Consider the following 9,869-nt stretch of genomic DNA (forward strand, 5'->3'; position numbering starts at 1 on the left):
CGAGCAGCTCGAGGTTCGGGAGAGGAGGGCGCTCGAGCGAGCCGAGAACGCCGTGGATCTCTTTAAGGGGTCGCAGGAGTTCCACGATATGCTCGAGGAGGAGACGGTGGACGGGTTCCTCCGGGGCTTCGAGAATTTCCGGCAGCAGATGGCCCGGTTCTGCCCCCAGTTCGACCTTTCGATGGTCCGTCCGAGGATGAACCTGGGCTATGGGTCCGACACGGAAGACCTTCCTGCCATTTTGACATCCGAGGCAGGATTGTACGAACAAGACCCCGCCGAGCCTTCGACGAGGGCGGCCGAGACGGACGGTGTCCCGGAGGCGGCACCGGCGGCCGAGACGGACGGCGTCCCGGAGGCGGCACCCGAGGCCCCTGCCCCCGACCCTGAGCCTGTGCCGGCTGAAGGTCCCGAGGTCATCACTGTGCCAGACGACCCCGCGGATGTTGCTGCCGCCGCTTAAGACTGGGCGTAATTTTTCATGTCAGCGGACGAGATTGTGGAGGCACAGGCGGAGAAGATGGATCCTTCCCTGATAGAGATGCTAAAGAAGCGTGGGCAAGACAAGTTAGGGAGAAAGAAAGGTGCTGACTTGAAACGGGAAGGGGGATGGCATGATCTGGGAAGTGCTAAGCCAGTTGGAGAAGACCCCGAGCCTGTGCTGGCTGAAGGTCCCGAGGTCATCACTGTGCCAGACGACCCCGCGGATGTTGCTGCCGCCGCTTAAGACTTGGCGTATTTTTTCTTTTTCATTGTATCCGAGGTCGGCTCTTGAATGGCCGACCTCCAATTTTGTAATTGGCCTTCCGGCCCTTTGTCAATGAAAAAATACTTTTGTCGTTCTGTGCTCGTCTTTCCCTTTCTTGTCGTGAATGAGGCTAGAGCCTTAGCTAACCGCCTCGACGACCTCTAACTTTGTATTTTAGTTTTCGGGCTGCTTAACGAAGTTGCCCTTTTTCCTGGGTTATATCTTGGCCTTCTCGGATTTTAGTCATTCCGACCAAAGGGAGCTCCGAGCTTAGGTTTCTAGAAAATTTCTCTAAGTCCTATAACTCGGATCTTAGAATCGCAGAATCTGCCATGCCTGGCCTTTAGGCTACTAAGGCATCAGAGTCAGGCCCTAGCCCCTCAAGTAAGACCGGGCTAGGTCTGTGCGTGCCGTTATTCGGGGGGTCTAGTCGGGTTCCCGAACTCAACTTCGGACCCTTCGCGGGGAATGTGGGCTAATAATCAAGTTATTGCCGAAGGTTTTCATAGTTATCGTTCTCGGACTCTGCCGAGATTTCGGTGAGCAACGCTGGGATTTTCAAAGATTGCCTTGGTATTTGTGTTTGGCTGGTACACTCGCGGCCGGGACCACTTTCTCAGCTAAACATCGGAGTTTACGCATGGGGGCCGTGTTGGGCCCTAATTTATGAAGACTTTGTACAAATTGTGGAGACTTGATGAGCGGAGCATGCATAATGTGGTTAGGAGATCGGTCTTAAGCCGACCCATTAGAGAAGCCCGGCTTTGGGGCGAGATAAGACTCCGACGTTGGATGAGATTCCGCTTAGCAGTATGTAGATAAAATTTGACAAGGAGGGCGTCGAGTTAGATGTACCTCTTGCCTTCTCAGAGTTATGCTTCACATGGCGGAGTAGGTTGCCTCCCTTCCTCGTCGACCTCCGAAGTCATTTTTGACTTTAAGGGGGCTCGGGCTTCTCACGGACCCGACGGCACCCGCCGAGGTTGAGAGGATTTGGGGAGACTTTATTGATTTGTAGCTTTTTGCGAGATCGAGGGAGCTTGAGACCTTATGGTCGGACCTCGGGGAGCCCCAACCTTGGTCGAGGGATCTCGCGTCAGGTCGGCGGGTCTGTGGATGCTTTGCTGACCTGTGGTGCCTCCCGAGGTCGAGGGAGTTTGGGACTCTACGGTCGACCCTCGGGGCATCCCGATCTTAGTCGGGGGATCGTTCGTCAGGTCGGCGGGTCTGGGCACGCTCTACCGACCTGCGACGCTTCCCGAGGTCGAGGGAGTCTGGTTCTCTACGGTCGACCCTCGGGGCATCCCGACCTTAGTCGAGGGATCGTTCGTCAGGTCGGCGGGTCTGGGCACGCTCTACCGACCTGCGACGCTTCTCGAGGTCGAGGGAGTCTGGTTCTCTACGGTCGACCCTCGGGGCATCCCGACCTTAGTCGAGGGATCATTCGTCAGGCCGGTGGGTCTGGGCACGCTCTACCGACCTGCGACGCTTTCCGAGGTCGAGGGAGTCTGGTTCTCTACGGTCGACCCTCGGGGCATTCCGACCTTAGTCGAGGGATCGTTCGTCAGGTCGGCGGGTCTGGGTACGCTCTACCGACCTGCGACGCTTCCCGAGGTCGAGGGAGTCTGGTTCTCTATGGTCGACCCTCGGGGCATCCCGACCTTAGTCGAGGGATCGTTCGACAGGTCGGCGGGTCTGGGTACGCTCTACCGACCTGCGACGCTTCCCGAGGTCGAGGGAGTCTGGTTCTCTACGGTCGACCCTCGGGGCATCCCGACCTTAGTCGAGGGATCGTTCGTCAGGTCGGCGAGTCTGGGTACGCTCTACCGACCTGCGACGCTTTCCGAGGTCGAGGGAGTCTGGTTCTCTACGGTCGACCCTCGTGGCATCCCGACCTTAGTCGAGGGATCGTTCGTCAGGCCGGTGGGTCTGGGCACGCTCTACCGACCTGCGACGCTTCCCGAGGTCGAGGGAGTCTGGTTCTCTACGGTCGACCCTCGGGGCATCCCGACCTTAGTCGAGGGAATCTTGCGCCAAGCCGATGTCTCATCGTCCTGCGATACTTCTCGAGGTCGAGGGAGTTTGGGACTCTACGGTCGAGCCTCGGGGCATTCCGATCTTAGTCGAGGAATCTGAGGATCACAAAACGACCCAACATTAGAAGAGAATTGTAATCATTAAAATAGGCGGTTCATTCGCAGAAAAGAGATTGAGTCTATAGTCCCGATCGTCTTAAACCCCATGGGGTTTCATTGGTAGTACACTCGTAGATTTTCAGAGTTCCAGCTTCGCGGGATCAGAGTCCCCTCCAGGGACTTCAATTTGTACGCCCCTGGTCGTTGTACCCGGGCGATTTGATACGGCCCTTTCCAATTTGGGGCGAGCTTCCCTTGCTCGGTCGGTTGAGAAACCTCGGCTCTTCTGAGGACGAGGTCCCCCACTTTGAAGAGCTTGGGCTTGACTCTGGAGTTGTAGTATTGGGCCGTTTTCTGTTGGTATCTTGCCATACGAACCCGGGCGACCTCTCGTGTCTCTTCAACGAGGTCCAAGTTGCCCCTGAGCTGGGAGGAATTGGTGTCAGGGTCGTAGTGCTCCACCCTTGGAGAAGGAAGGCCGATCTCTAGCGGGATGACGGCTTCAGTGCCGTATGCTAGGTTGAAGGGGGTCTCTCCTGTGGGCAGTCGGAAAGTAGTCCGATACGCCCAGAGGACGTTGTACAAGTCCTCGACCCACTGTCCTTTGGACCGATCAAGCCTAGCCTTGAGTCCCTGCAAAATAGTGCGGTTAGTTACCTCGGTTTTTCCGTTTGTCTGGGGATGAGCAACCGAGGTGAAGCGGTGGTCGATGCCGAGCTCAGAGCAAAATTCTCTGAAATGGACATTATCGAATTGCCGACCATTGTCGGATATAAGGATACGGGGTAGTCCGAATCTGCAAATTACGGACTTCCACACGAAGTCCCGCATCTTTTGCTTGGTAATCCGGGCGACAGGTTCGGCCTCGACCCATTTGGTAAAGTAGTCGATGGAGACGACTAGAAACTTTCTTTGTCCGGAGGCTAGGGGAAAGGGCCCCAGGATGTCGATCCCCCATTGGGCAAACGGCCAGGGGGCGATGATGGAAGTCAGCAGGGCCGAAGGTCGGCGCTGGATATTGGCGTTTCGTTGACACCGATCGCACCTCCGGACGAAATCAGTCGCATCTTTCTGGAGCGTGGGCCAGTAATATCCTTGCCGCAGGATCTTATGGGCCAGTGCCCGACCCCCCAGGTGATTTCCGCAGATCCCTTCATGGACCTCTCGGAGGGCATAGTCCGCCTCGGAGGGGCGGAGGCATCTGAGAAGGGGAGAAGTAAATGATCGTCGATAAAGCCTATTCTCGTACAAGACATACCGGGGGGCTTGGCGCTTGATTCGGCGAGCCTCCGTCTCATCATGAGGTAGGGTCCCGTCTTGGAGGTAGCAGACGAGCCTATCGATCCAACTTGGCTCGGAGTCGATGCACATGGTGGGCTCGGGTTCCTCCGTGCTGGGGATCTGAAGATACTCGAGCGTTGTTCCCTTGGGAAGCTCGCTCATGCGGGAGGTTGCCAATTTGGACAGCTGGTCTGCCCTGAGGTTTTCCGCTCTGGGAATGTACTGAATATTGAAAGAATTCAGGGCAGACGTAAGTTCCCACACCTTTTGGAGATACTTTTGCATGGAGGGCTCTTTAGCTTCAAAGTCTCCTTGGATCTGGTTCACTACCAGCTGGGAGTCGCTGAAGGCCTTTAGGTCCTTCACTTTCAGTTCTTTCGCCAGCTTGAGCCCGGCGATGAGAGCCTCATATTCAGCCTCGTTGTTCGAGGCTGGAAATTCGAGGCGCAAGGCTTGCTCGGCCACCACTCCATCTGGACTGGTGAGGATGAACCCGGCTCCGCTACCCCCCGAAGTTGAAGACCCGTCCGAGTGTAGGACCCATGATGGCCTCGGTGCTTCCTCCGTGGATACGGGAGGCAACTTGGGGTCGTCCGGCAGGATACATTCCACGATGAAGTCGGCGAGTATCTGAGCTTTGATGGCCGGCCTGGGCCGATATTCGAGGTCAAATTCTCCGAGCTCGACCGCCCATTTGGCGATCCTCCTCGCACGATCCGACCTTTGCAATATTTGCTTCATAGGCTGGTCGGTCAATATAGCTATTGTGTGGGCTTGGAAGTAAGGCCTGAGTCTCCGAGCCGAGATGATGAGAGCGAAGATGGTCTTCTCAAGTTTAGAATATCGGGTCTCAGCATCCCTGAGGACCCGGCTGGTGTAATAGACCGGCTTTTGGAGCTTGTCCTCTTCCCGGACGAGGACTGAGCTCACTGCGGCCGGGGAGACGGCCAGGTATAGATAAAGAACCTCGCCCTTCTGGGGCTTGGTGAGCAGCGGGGGAGAGGCCAGAAGGCTCCGGAGCTCTTCAAAGGCTCGCTGGCATTCTTCTGACCACCGGAAGTCTTTCGGCCGTTTGAGGCTTTTGAAGAAAGGGAGGCAGCGCTCGGCTGACCGAGAGACGAACCTTCCCAAGGCGGCAACTCGCCCTGCGAGCCGCTGCACCTCCTTAACTGTCTTCGGAGGCGACATCTCTTGCAGTGCCCGGATTTTCTCCGGATTGGCTTCAATTCCGCGCTGGGTCACTATGAAACCCAGGAACTTGCCCGAGGTGACCCCGAACGCACACTTCGCCGGGTTGAGCTTCATTTGGTATCTCCTGAGCTTGGTGAATGTCTCGTTGAGATCGGCTATGTGGTGTTCCACCGCTCGGCTTTTTACCAGCATGTCGTCCACGTAGACTTCCATATTTCGGCCGATCTGATCTTTGAAAATTTGGCTGACCAGCCTCTGATAGGTGGCTCCAGCATTCTTCAGGCCGAAGGGCATCACCTTGTAGCAGTAGGTGCCCTTGTCGGTGATGAAGGCCGTCTTTTCCTCGTCTTCCGGCGCCATTCGGATTTGATTGTACCCTGAAAAGGCGTCCATAAAAGTTAGTAGTTGGTGTCCTGAAGTGGAGTCGACGAGCTGGTCGATGCTCGGGAGGGGGAAGCTGTCTTTCGGGCAGGCCTTGTTCAGGTCGGTGTAGTCCACGCACATGCGCCATTTCCCATTGGCCTTCTTTACGAGGACTACGTTGGCGAGCCAGTCCGGGTAGGAGACCTCCCGGATGAAGCCGGCTCCGAGGAGTTTGTCCACCTCCTCGGCCGCAGCCCGTTGTCGTTCTGGGGCGGAGCCCCTTTTCTTCTGCTTCATAGGTCTGCTAGTTGGCTTCACCTGGAGCCGATGGACCATGACCTCAGGGTCAATTCCTGGCACGTCCGCGGGCGACCAGGCGAAGACGTCAGCGTTGTCCCGCAGGAAGCTGACGAGGTAGTCCCTCTCGCAGGCGCCAAGGCCGGAGCCGACCTGCACAGTTAGCTCAGGAAAATTTTCTCGTAGTGGAACTTGAACAAGAAGCTCACCGGGCTCTACTTGCTTCTTCCAAGGGGTGTCCCTCACATCGAGGGTTTCTATGGGTAATGAGGGGCCTGTTGGCTGAATTGTCGCCTCGGTCGGTTGCTTTACTCCGTGGGCCGCCATGTAGCATTGCTTAGCGACCAGCTGGTCTCCGCGGACCTCGCCTACTTCTTGGCCGGTGGGGAACCGCATGAGCAAATAGCGGGTGGAAACCACGGCCCGAAGGGCGTTTAGCCCTGGCCGCCCAAGGATGGCGTTGTAGACCGAGGGCAGACGGACCACCAGGAAGTTCGTCCTCACAGTGCTCTCCCGAGGGGCGAGGCCAACCGTAACAAGGAAGCTGGCCTCACCTTCAACCGGGACCGAATCTCCGGTGAACCCGACCAGCGGGGCATTGATTCTCCGGAGATGTCCTTCTGGCAACCCCATTTTTTGGTAGGCATGATAATACAAAATGTTGGCTGAGTTTCCATTGTCAACTAGGACACGCTTTACATCAAACCTATTTACAATCATTGAGATGACCACAGCGTCGTCGTGAGAGGTCTCAACCCCTTCTAAGTCCTCGTCCGAGAACGAGATGACTTCATCAGTGCGTGGGCGCTTCGGGGGTGCTCCCTGAGCGGCCGTTCCTGTCGAGGCCCTCCCAATCATGTTGATGGTGCCGGCAACGGGCCTGTTGTCGTCCGGATTTTCGGACGGTATGGTGTTCTCCGCCGGCCTTCTTTCCTCACGTCGGTTCCTCACGAACCGGTTGAGTACTCTCCGACGGATGAGCGCTTCTATCTCGTCCCAAAGCTAGAAGCAGTCCTCCGTGTCGTGCCCATGGTCTCGGTGGAAGCGACAGTACTTCCTGGGATTACGGGGAATTCCCGTGTCTCGCATAGGAGGCGGGGGTCGGAAGAAGTCCCGACCCTCGATTTCCATCAGGATCTCGGCCCGGGGAGCATTGATGGGTGTGTAGTTATCGTACCTCCCTGGGTGCGTCCGAGGCCGTAGCGGGGACCTCGGTCGGGGAGGTGTCCTCTGCTGAGGTCGCCCCTGCTGACGAGGCGGGCTCCTCAGTCGGGGGAGATTCTTCTCATGGCGGGGGGATCGGCTCCTCTGTCGGCCGCGCTCCTCGCGGCGCTTCTTCTGCTTCTTCGAGGCGGGCTCAATTGCTCCCCGCCTAGAGGCGACTGCCTCCTCGGCCTTGGCATACTTCCGGGCCCGGGCCAACATCTCAGTGAAGTCGGCCGGGAAGCTCTTCTCGATGGAGAAGAGGAATCGGTAGGAGCGAACCCCAGTCTTCAGAGCCGACATGGCTATCGACTGGTCGAGTTCGCGGACCTCCCATGTGGCGGCGGTGAAGCGGTCCAGGTACTCTTTGAGGGACTCCCCCTCTTTCTGTTTGATGTCCAGGAGGGAGTCTGACGTCCGTCGCTGGCGCCGGCTGGCAGCAAAATTGGTGGCGAACTGCCTGCCGAGCTGCTCAAAAGAGGATACTGTGTTCGGCTTCAGTCCAGAAAACCAAAGCCGAGCGGTCCCTCGGAGGGTTGCTGGGAAGGCTTTGCAAAGTATGGCCTCCGAGGACCCTTGTAGGGCCATGAGGGCCCGATAGCTCTCCAAGTGGTCGAGGGGGTCGGTAATTCCGCTGTAGGGCTCCACCTGAGGTATTTTGAACCTTGCGGGAACCGGCTCATCCTCGATCTGGCAGGAGAAGGGGGACTTGGTAGTGAACTCAAAGTCTCCCTCCTGCCTCGCCTTCTTACTGTGGAGCGCTGCAATTTGGCGCTCCAAGTGCTCAACCTTTCTGTCGAGCTCCCCCACCCGCGGGATCGTCGCCGCGGTTTGCGCCGGCTCACGGCTGTCCGGGGCTGACTCAGCCTCAGAAGGCTGGAGTCTTCTGTTGAAATCTTCCCCCGGTAGCTCTCTCTGGGGGGAAGTCCGCTCTTCGTTGTTGGCTCTGGAGGAGCCATGTAAATTCTGGCCGGGGAGAACCGGGCCGTTGGGAGGAAATTCCGGCGGGACCTGGGCCCGCGGGGGAAGCGTTGGTAAAGCTTCCTCGCGTTGCAAGCCCTGAACGGCGGCGGCCAGGGCCTGGACTTGTTGTACTAAGGTATTGAACTGTTCCGGCTGGACCTGAGGAACTGGGTCAGCCGGAGTTGGAGAATTCTGGACGGAGCGTCCAGGACTTTGCGGGGGACGCCGGGAGACGTTGGAGGCTCCCTTACTTCTCAACTTCATGACTGCTACTCGGGCCCTTCCTCTAGCGCCAACTGTTGCTGGAAATTGGACCCGGGGGCAATCTTCGGTCGAGGGAGAGGGAGCTGCGGGTCACCACTGCGGGGCGGCGACCAGTCGGCAGGCGGCGTCCTCCGTTTGGGGTGGCCGGAGAGAGGGAGCAGGGGGTCCTCACAGCGGGGCGGCGATCCGTCAGCGGGCGGCGTCCGCCGTCTGGGGTGCCTGCAGGCAAGCCGGTGGCCGGGTTTTCCGGCGCCGGCCCTCCGACGCTCAAGTCAGGGAGGGGGCAAAGTGTGTAGAGAGGAGATAAACAGTGTTTGTAGGGCACGGAATTTCCCAATCCCCTCCTGAGAAGCCAAGGCTCCCTTTTATAGGTGGGGGTCGGTTTACCTGCGATGTAACAGGGCGAGGCCATAGTACGGCTCGGCATGTGGCTCAGGTCGGCGCACGGTCAGGCGAATCATTGTGCTGATATCGGCGGTGAGGGCGTCGTACGACCCGAACCAGTACGCTACCAGGCGAATCATTGCATTGGTGTCGGAGGTATGGCCGAGATCAGAGACTTATCATGGTTGACCAGACTCTGCTGGGCTAACTTGCCGTGGAGAGCTGAGAGTCCGTAGATGACAGGAGCCATACGCATTAATTGTGGAGTAAGCCGGAGATCCGCATTAATTGCAGAGTAGGCCGGAGATCCGCATTAATTGTGGAGTAAGCCGGAGATCCGCATTGATTGTTGAGTGAACTAGAGGTTTACAGTAGCCATGCGCAATAAATGCTGAAGCAGCGGCAGGATATGGTCCTCAGTTGGACCTCAGAGGAGTACGGCCGTACTAGGTGGCTGACAAGGGTAGACCTTGAGCATCAGGATTTTTCTAGGTCGGAGGTCTCGAGGTCGGATGTCTTGAGGTCGGGCGTTCCGAGGTCGGACGTCGACCTTGGCTGTTCAGGGTCGGCGATTGTGCGGCTTCTTGGGGGCATTTGTGTCACCTGGGGGAAAAAATCTTATTCCCCCAACACACACCTATAAAGATAAAATTTTCATCACTCGATTAGACGATGATTTGAGAAATAAAGGTAATTTAAGATTTCTGCTACATAAGGTTATCGGAGTGCTACATAGGATGCTTTAACATTTATTATTTAGAACATGCTAACATGACAAAATAAGAAAAAAATGGGACTAAAAATTGGCACGTGTTGTTAAGTTCCAACGGAGATATATTTCATCTTTGAGGTTTTTTTGGTAGACTAGAAGGTATATTTAAAAGTATTCTTCGAGATATATTACTTTAAGTGAGTAATCTATGGGGGCATTTTGCTTACCTCTTGGCTCCTCTTCATCATAGTTATAGGAAGGGTGAATTATTCTATCCTAAAAAGGATCCTATAATACTATTAGCAAAAAAAAAAAAAAGTCTTATAAT

This window comes from Phoenix dactylifera, chromosome 1, assembly GCF_009389715.1.
Source record: "Phoenix dactylifera cultivar Barhee BC4 chromosome 1, palm_55x_up_171113_PBpolish2nd_filt_p, whole genome shotgun sequence".
In the NCBI taxonomy this organism is placed as follows: domain Eukaryota; kingdom Viridiplantae; phylum Streptophyta; class Magnoliopsida; order Arecales; family Arecaceae; genus Phoenix; species Phoenix dactylifera.